Source organism: Gymnodraco acuticeps, unplaced genomic scaffold, assembly GCF_902827175.1.
Source record: "Gymnodraco acuticeps unplaced genomic scaffold, fGymAcu1.1, whole genome shotgun sequence".
NCBI classification, from domain to species: Eukaryota; Metazoa; Chordata; class Actinopteri; order Perciformes; family Bathydraconidae; genus Gymnodraco; species Gymnodraco acuticeps.
In genome coordinates, this window is record NW_022990501.1 from 1,567,522 (window position 1) to 1,576,944 (window position 9,423).

Genomic DNA, 9,423 nt, shown 5'->3' on the forward strand with positions numbered 1-9,423 from the left:
GTGTTCACCAACACGATTTCCCCCTTTTTTTCGTGTAGCACAGCACGATTTTAAAAGCAATGTATTTCTACTGGTAATGTGTTTCGTGCCTGCAGCACGTCTTTTTCTCCGGTCAGGTCGTGGAAGACAGGAAGCTGTGTGGTTCATAAAAACATGTTCTTACTCAATATCAAGCCACAGTTATTGCTTTTATTTTAAATCGTATAATGTCGGACCTTTGTTGCCGTCTGTGAGGAAAATAAATGGGGCTCAGAGACTCAGAATACTGAAATCTGTATTTAAAAAATAAATAATTTGTTATTCTTTTCAAAATAACACACTGTTATTTACTCACCAATAACACACAATTATCCTTGCTTTTATTTATTGGTTTAATTCCATAATCTCGGGCTTTTTTTGGCGTCCGTCAGGAACTGAATTTCAAAATAAAAAATAACCGGAAACAGACGTAGGCATTTCGGGCGATTACCCAAGATCCTCAGCTATGGTTTAAGCTCGCTGATTGGATGTTTTAGCCGCAATGCATGCTGGGATTTGGTGTTTATATGATATGAAATCCGGAAAACATTTAAAAAGAATAAAATAATACTTAATTCCGAGTGTTCTTGCTTTTCTCTTTGAAAGTCATCACATAACGGCATTGTAATACACGGTTCGGCTACATTACATATTACAGATCTGCCGTAGTTCTTTATTTATAGAGCCCTGATCAGAAGACCTTTGGAAAAACTGGAAGAAATGCCGCAGAAACTGAATACTTGACGTGGATCATAAATATATTCAACAATTAAACAACATCTTCAATTTCTCTTCACACAATACGTCTCCTTGCAGTATCAACATTAATTCGGCTGACTTTTACATTTGATCTAATTCATAGATAGGTTATATTTACACCATAACGGTGCACAGCTGATATAAAAGGACTTGTAGTTTTTAAAGATATTACTGATTTTCTTTGAATATAAGAATGTACATACTGAGTCTGAAATAGTATAGCAATATGCTGTAAAATTATGTGAAAGCATGAATAAAACTACACATTTTCAGATGTTGTACATACATAAGTGTCCTACACTAATAATACAAAGTTATTATTGCTGTGTGTACCTTGTGTGCACCGCCTAGTGGTTAAAGCACGTTATTGAATTATTGTTTTTATGTGTTATATTTTAATAAAAAAATATTAAGAGTACATACTTTCATAGGGGGAAAGTAGAAGGTCTGTGATAGAAATATAGAATATAAAAAATCAAGAAGATACTATAAGTCAGGGGTGCCCAACCAGTCGATCGCGATCGACCGGTCGATCGCGGGGAGATTCCCAGTCGATCGCGAGATGTGTCTAAAAATAGAACAACAATATTCTGTTTTATCGTTAATGTCCTGTAACATAATCTTCCTGTGCCAGAATAATGCACTTGAACGCATCAAAGCTTTGTGATTGGCCGGCGTGACCCCATGTGTCGGGGCGTGGCTGGTGAGCAGTGGGCAGTGCACTAGTTCGCTAACGTTGTCCGTGTCAACAGGAGTGACAGTCCGCACACACACACAAGACCGCAATTATGGCAGAAGCAAAACATATATAATTTTCACTCCGAGTGGGAGGATGATTATTTTTGTATCTATTCCAATTCAAAGTCCATCTGTCTCATCTGCAATGCGAGCGTGGCTTTATCGAAGAAGGGTCATTTAGGAGCGGCATTTCAAAACAGTGCACAAACGCTACGAGACGGAATTCCCTCCTAATTCTGCCCTACGCTCCAAAAGGGGAGGGGCCTGAAAGGACAGCTAAATGCAAAGCAGTCCATTTTCACCAGGTCAACAACAAGAGCAAGGCTGCTACCAGAGCACCTTATCGTGTCAGTCACGTTCTTGAGAAACACATGAAGTCTTTCAAAGACGGCGAAGTTCGATGCGTAATACAAATAACAGTAGCATTTCAACAGGTTTTTGATATGATAAAAACTCAAGTTAGATACCGTTATTAATCAGCTGTAAGTTTGAGTTTGTTTGAACTTATTCATTATAATTATTGTACAAAATGGTATAAGAATGCAAACTTAAATTGATTATAGTCTATTATCAATTCAGGTTAAGAAACTATGTTGCTTGCATCCTATTTTAAAGGCATTTATTTTTATAATCTACTAAAATGCAACAAAAAAAGGGTTTGATTCTATTAATGTTGTCTTTTTTATTGCACTGTTGCAGCAGATTCCTGTGTAGCTTCAGATCTGGGTTGTCTTATTAGTAAGCCTAATTTATACTTTTGTAGCAACACTATTTGTATATAATGGCAAAGAAAGGTTCAGAGTCTTTTCTTTTTTCCATGTGTCATATGTGGCAGCACTGTTCAATGTTTCTTGAAAACATTACCCACTGTAGTGACGTGTGAATAAACACCAACTCTGTATCAACAACACTGTTGTGTAACTTCAGTTAAATACTTGTATGTGTGTAGATTAGAAAGAGGTAAGATAAAGGATCTAAAGTAGTTTATGGAGTATTAATCGTACGAAGGTCAGTTTTATACAAGTAGAAGTGTGTATTTACCTGGTAGTAGGCTGTCAGTAATGGCTACGCCTCTCTATTTGGACTGGTAGATCTCGGCAGACTGGCAATTTTAAAAGTAGCTCTCGGTTCAAAAAAGGTTGGGCACCCCTGCTATAAGTGATCTCTACAATAAAACAGTTTAGTGCACGATGTACAAAGATATTAATAGGAGGAGGTGCAAAACAGAAAAACGAATTAACCTTTATTTAAACATTATATAATACTTTAGATTAAGGTCTTCTTTTAAATAAGAAAAAAACTTTGGGGGTACAGATCAATATTAAGCCTGACAAAGTACTTAACGTCTAACATATTGCTTTCCTGCAATGTTAACTATGTTGAAGCACTTATTTTAACTGATATTATACATATGAATTATACTCTTATGTCTGTAGATAGAATAAGAAATGTGCAGAATATGACAGTTTAATGGTGGAGGTATACACACATATTGATAGATGTCTTGTAATGCGCTGTTGAGGAACCTGTGACCCAAGATCTTCATTCATTGCATACACCATGTATATGATATGATATGTCACTAAACCTTTGAAAATCTTGAAAGGGATGTGCAAAATAGCCATAATATACAGTCTTTAATTAACTATTAGTAGAGAATAACGAATAATGAATATACTTTATTACTCGTTTCCATTCATGTAAATTGCAGATAAATGTTTAGTCTTCTCAAGAACCAACTATCAAATATCTCTCCTGATTGTTGGCACTTGACAATCACCTTCCCTGAATTTTACTCAGGTGTAACTAAAGTCTGATTTAAGGGTTGTTTATATTTCACATAATTAATCAGAATCTGCAAAGTAACTCAAATAAATGTAGTGTAGTAAAAATACCAGGTTAAGCTCTGAATTGTAGTGGAGTAGAATTACAAAGTAACAATGAGCTGTCATGTAGGTATTAATGCTGCGCATTATGGACACAAGCGATTTTCACCCATTTATTAATTATATTTTTTACATTTGATAACACCAATGTGTTTAATACTGGCAACTTCTAATTGTGGGAAAAACGAAAACGTTCAGTAGAGACGTCCCATAGAACATTTTGCGAAACACAATAGCCAGCATGTGTAGTTCTGGGGGGGCGTTCGATTCCAGTTTTGGATAGTCTGGCGTGGTTTTGTTCCATTTCAAACAGCTGTTTGACACTCGGTGTAACCTTGGCGCACTGCCACTCCAACATCCAATCCCAGAGCTTGAAGATTAATCATGGGGACTGTAGTCCTAAACGATAGCTGGGGATTATGGGTAGTGTAGTGTCTTCGGCCATCCTAAACTCCGAGAGGCCTACGTCTGTTTCCGGTTATTTTTATTTTGAAATTCAGTTCCTGACGGACGCCAAAATAGCCAGAGATTATGGAATTAAACCAATAAATAAAAGCAAGGATAATTGTGTGTTATTGGTGAGTAAATAACAGTGTGTTATTTTGAAAAGAATAACAAATTAGAAGGAAAAAAATATTTAAAAAATACAGATTTCAGTATTCTGAGGCTCTGAGCCCCATTTATTTTCCTCACAGACGGAAACAAAAGTCAGAAATTATACGATTTAAAATAAAAGCAATAATTGTGGCTTGATATTGAGTAAGAACATGTTTTTATGAACCACACAGCTTCCGGTCTTCCACGACCCGACCGGAGAAAAAGACGTGCTGCAGGCACGAAACACATTACCAGTAGAAATACATTGCTTTTAAAAATCGTGCTGTGCAACACGAAAAAAAGGGGGAAATCGTGTTGGTGAACACGAATCAATAGATTAAAAATCGTGTTGGTGAACACGAAATGCCATGAGACTGGGTTGCTCTCTCGCTCGCGCACGCACACAAAATGGCTCATTCCACACACACACACAGAGCCGAGCTTTAATGAAAGACAGAGACCCAGACGTAATAGTACTGTACTGTATCATATTATTTCCGAATCAATAATTTTTAAAATTATGATTTTTAAAAAAAATATTTTTAAAATTACATTTTTAATAACCATTTTTCCTTCTGGTCTCTCACGCCCCCCCTGTCATGCCTCTATGCCCCACTTTGGGAACCACTGCTGGAGACAATCTATGTTGCATAGAAATAATTAAAATGGGATACCTCAACATTTAAATCCAAAGTACCAGTAGAGATGCAGAAAGAAATTGCTTTCAGGCAATATCTATGAATTGAAAAGTTCACTCGTGGATAATAAACTGCACTTTTGATTAAGATGATCAGAAGAGCAAGTACAGCCCTAGCAAACTGTCCCACCGTGAGCTCTCACTTTAGATCCCTCCTTTGTGCTTTAATAGCATATTAAAGACGAATATCACTTTTTGGAGCAATTTAGAGAAAGTCGTTTCAAAGTTAATGATCAGACGCCCCATTTTTAACACGCTTATTTCAATATCCCCAAAAAAGCCACTTTATGACAGCTATACATGGCAATTAATTGGTTTATTGAACCCACTTCTGAATCTGAAATAAGGCCCGTGTTTGAGATTAATTAGAGTAACCTTTCTGCTGCAGATAAAGGGATGAGAAGATGCTTTTTACAGTCTCCTCAAAATGGAAATCTAGTCGGAGAAGGACATGGACATCTTTATAGACCCATCTAAAATAGTTTTGTATCGGTTATATCAGTCCTAGATCACTTTAGTTGGGCATGTTTTGGCTAAATGGCTTTCCTACAGAATACAGGAACATTATCATTTCACCTTTCTATCAAGGTTCCTATCGATGTGAGTAGATGTTGTTGTTTCTTACAATCGAAATATACACTACAGTTGTTTATTTATTTCCACATTATTTGTTGTAAGAAAATCTTCTCAAATATAATATAAAATGCGACAACAGCTATGAACAGCTACTGGATTGAAACACTTTACGATGCCTGACTGTGCCAAATTCAGTAGATTGCACTCATATTCCATCACTGCAGCCCTGGGGAACAAGAGGCTGACTTGTGAATAGAAATTGTCCCATTGCCTCAAGGTGATTACACAATATTGTATCAGTGACAAAGTCTACTGTGCCTCAGTAGCAAGGTACAACAGTTTTACTGTCACTGTAAGAGCTTTTTATATTTAGAATTTACTAATCATAATAGTTTGTGGCTCTTTAGAGTGTGTGTATGTGTTGTAATGTTTTCTGTAATTCTTACTTTAAGTGTCTTCCTCATCAGACCCAAGTCCATAAGGCTCTATGTGATGAACTGTATCAAGTGGCTGCTAAAGCTGAATCAACAATCTGGAAGACAGTGATTGAAGAACCAGGGTTTGGTTACTGCTGCTTTGATGAGTGGATGGGTTGCAGGTGTGCAGCTTGGAACAGGTGAATCAACTTAACAGCAATCAGGAAAACACGAGAGGAAAAGAGAAGGCCACACACAAACACACATACACAATCACACACACTTCATTGATATTTTTTTTTGAATCAGTGTTGAAACAGCTGAAATGTTCTATCCTTTTGTATTTCCAAGACATTCATTTTTGATAAAAGCTAGTGCTTGCTAGATAACATGGTTTAGAAATCCAGTGGGGAACGTTCATGACAGTGCGTTTTTACATAATTTTCATTGCTCAGAGAATTACATGTTTGCATTGGTGGGTTTAAAAAAATGTTTTGTCAGGTTTAAAATAATTGAATATAACTATAGTCTAGAAATTAAAAGCTAAATAAGGGACAGGATTTTACATTTATTTAAACCTGCATTACAGAACATGCCCACTAAGGGGCAGATGGGCACCAAACAGACAACTAATAATGGTAATGTTAATGTAAGATTTGTTTCAGTTTTCGTCTGATTTGTTTTAATTCACAAACTTTATGGATGTTTAGCCTCCTTTTGTCTTTTTATTAATTTTTTTCTTTTGTTTGTAATCATATTGCGTCTATTTATATTCTTTAAAATGTTTCTTTTTGGTTGTTTAACAATTGTTATAGTCATTGTGAGTCACTTTGTTTCCCTTTGCAGTTGTTGTACATCTCTTTGTAGTTGTTTGTGTTTCTCTGTAGTCATTTAATTTAACTTTGTAGTCTATTTATGTCAATTTGTGGGCAATTTTTAGTCTCTTCATGGTTGGTAAGTGTCTCTTTGACATTTTGAGCCACTGGCTTTGCGCCCTTCAGTAATCTATTCACTGATAATATGACTGGTAAGGTAAATGAATGTTCCCTTTTGGTATGCCATTGTCATTGGGATTAATGTGTTTTGTATACATCTTAAAAGATCAACAATTTAAAATTTAAAATTTAAATATATTTATTTGCTGATTTTCTGTGTAACATTGTTACTTTTTCCTTTTATACACAAAGAATATGTTATACAAATATAAACAATGTGGGTCAGTTGCCAGTCCCTACTCTCATCAGTGGGTGTCAGTATTGCTCGAGAGATGGGGTGTTTCTCAATGTCGAGGACGCTTGCTTGGTAGCCAGTGGCGGTTCTAGACCAATTTGACTGGGGGGGCCAGGCTGGGGCCAGTTATTTTCTGAGGGGGGCACAATAAATGCAGGACGAAAAAGACAAAGACAGTATGAAGTAATTGCGCATAAGAACACAATGCAATATAGTTATTTGTATTTGTTTCATTACACATTATTATATGCTTACCTTTGTGTGCTGTTTGGGTCTGTGGGACCTGTTTTCAGTGTTTACTAAAAGAAAATGTATGCCATTTAATTATTTTAACCTGCTTTATTTGGGGATGGACCTCACATCATCTAAGGGGGTCCGGGGGCATGCACCCCCGGGAAGATTTGTTTTTTTTAAATGTTGAAGTTAAAAGCATCAATCTGGTATACTTTGAACACAACATTAATGTATGGATACAGCTCTCAACACTCATGAAAGGGAGCTGTATACTTTTCAATAATCCAAAAATCTTTAGAATATGATCACAACCAATAACAAATCATTTAAAGTTGTTTATTCTTATCTTATGTTACCTAGTTAGCCTTCTTTCTTTTTATTTATGTATATTTGACTAGTAACTCCCCTTTTAAACTGTTTTTTGTTTTTTTTACTGTCCTATAGTACACATTGGAATGATTTATTACTTAATTCTTTACAAATATATTAAATAGATAAAGGTGTGCTCGCTCACAGAGGCTGTGTGCTCCTCCGTAGCGATGACGGCTTGCGTTAAAAAAAAACGTGTTGGAGATTCCTGCTCTAATGGGTCAGACTAGAATGAAAATTATCTTTAGTTCCGCCTATTACGTCAGCCAGGAAATCGTTTAATCATAAACTTTTTTTTCATTTTCAGGGGGGCCACAGGGGGGTCCAAAGTCAGTGTCACTGGCCCCCCCATAGAACCGCCCCTGTTGGTAGCACATGTCTTCCGAGTCACTTGCTTCAGAAGCGAGGCAAGAATCCTTCTTAGCCTCGGAAAACAAAGAATTGTGGAACAGGCTAACAGGCTAACAGGTGTGCGTCATATGTGAGGCCCCGCCTTAAATGGAGCGCTATTTCCGCCAAAGATTTGGAAATTGGTCCGTGTGCAAAGCATTGTGGGGATTTTAAGACCGCGGAGTCTACACATGTGCAGCCTCGAAATGTCTCGCTACGAAGTACGCCGGCCTCGGTAGAATTCCAAGTATGTTGGACATTGGAACAGTCCTTCGGCGGCACTCGATGACGTAGTATGCTTGAAATAGTGGCTCTGGAGCAGCCTTCCTCGACATTGAGAAACACCCATGGACTCCTGGAGAAGGAAGTGAATCAAGGATTTCTCCAGTCTACAGGCAGATAGAGCTGTTGTGCATACATCTACAGACCACAATGATAACACTTTGTTCAAATGGAGAAGGAAAATATTAGATTCTCCTTTTCCCCAGAATCAGTGGGTGTTTGTCAATGTCGAGTACGCTTGCTTGGTAGCACATGTCTTCCGAGTCACTTGCTTCAGAAGCGAGGCAGGAATACTTCCTGGCATTCAGAAAACAAAGAGTGGAACAGGCGAGCAAGTGTGCAGGTGGGTTTCATATGAGAGGCCCGCCTTACATTTTCCGCCACAGATTTGGGGAAATTGGTCCGTGCGCAAAGCATGGTGGGGATTTTAAGACCGCGGAGTTTACACATGTGAAGCCTCGAAATTTCTCGCTACGAAGTACGCCGGGCTCGGTAGAATTCCAAGTATGCTGGACATTGGAACAGTCCTTCGACGGCACTCGATGACGTAGTATGCTTGAAATAGTGGCTCTGGAGTAGCTTTACTCAACATTGAGAAAAGCCCACAGAATCTCTCCCAACTTGTGCACATACTATGTTGCTGACCCTTTGACCCTTTGCTCAGTTTGAGAATTACAAGCACAAAGGGTTTATTATTCCAATTTTGTTATTGATGGTTGCTCAATTGATTTTCTCATAGGCCAGCTGCTTATGAAGCCTTTCCCTTGTTATCATGTGTTTTCCATCAAGTGTATAGCCTTTTCCCCCCATTTGTGTAATGAACGGGTTTGAAATGTGTTTAACAGTCTTTACTGCCAATAAATGCAAATGTTCATGACTTAGCAGAGTTTAAGTAGTTCCAAGTTGTAAGTGTGATTAAGTTGTTTTCACAAATTTCGCAACAGTGCAAGGGAACTGTTTCAGTTTATGGCGAGGGATTTCCAGGAAGACGAATCAGATGTTTGTATTTTGTGACAGTCATTATTAAAAACCTAGCACAGTTTAAGAAGTTGGGGGCCTTGTAAGTGTCCTTTTGTTGTTTTCACAAATGTCGCAATAGTGCAAGGGCACTGTTTCAATTTATGGACAGGGATTTCCAGGAAGACGTGTCAGATGTTAGCATTATCTGATAGACAAGATATAAAACAGATGGTTTACTATGTGAGTTAGTGTCTTGTACTCCCACAAATAC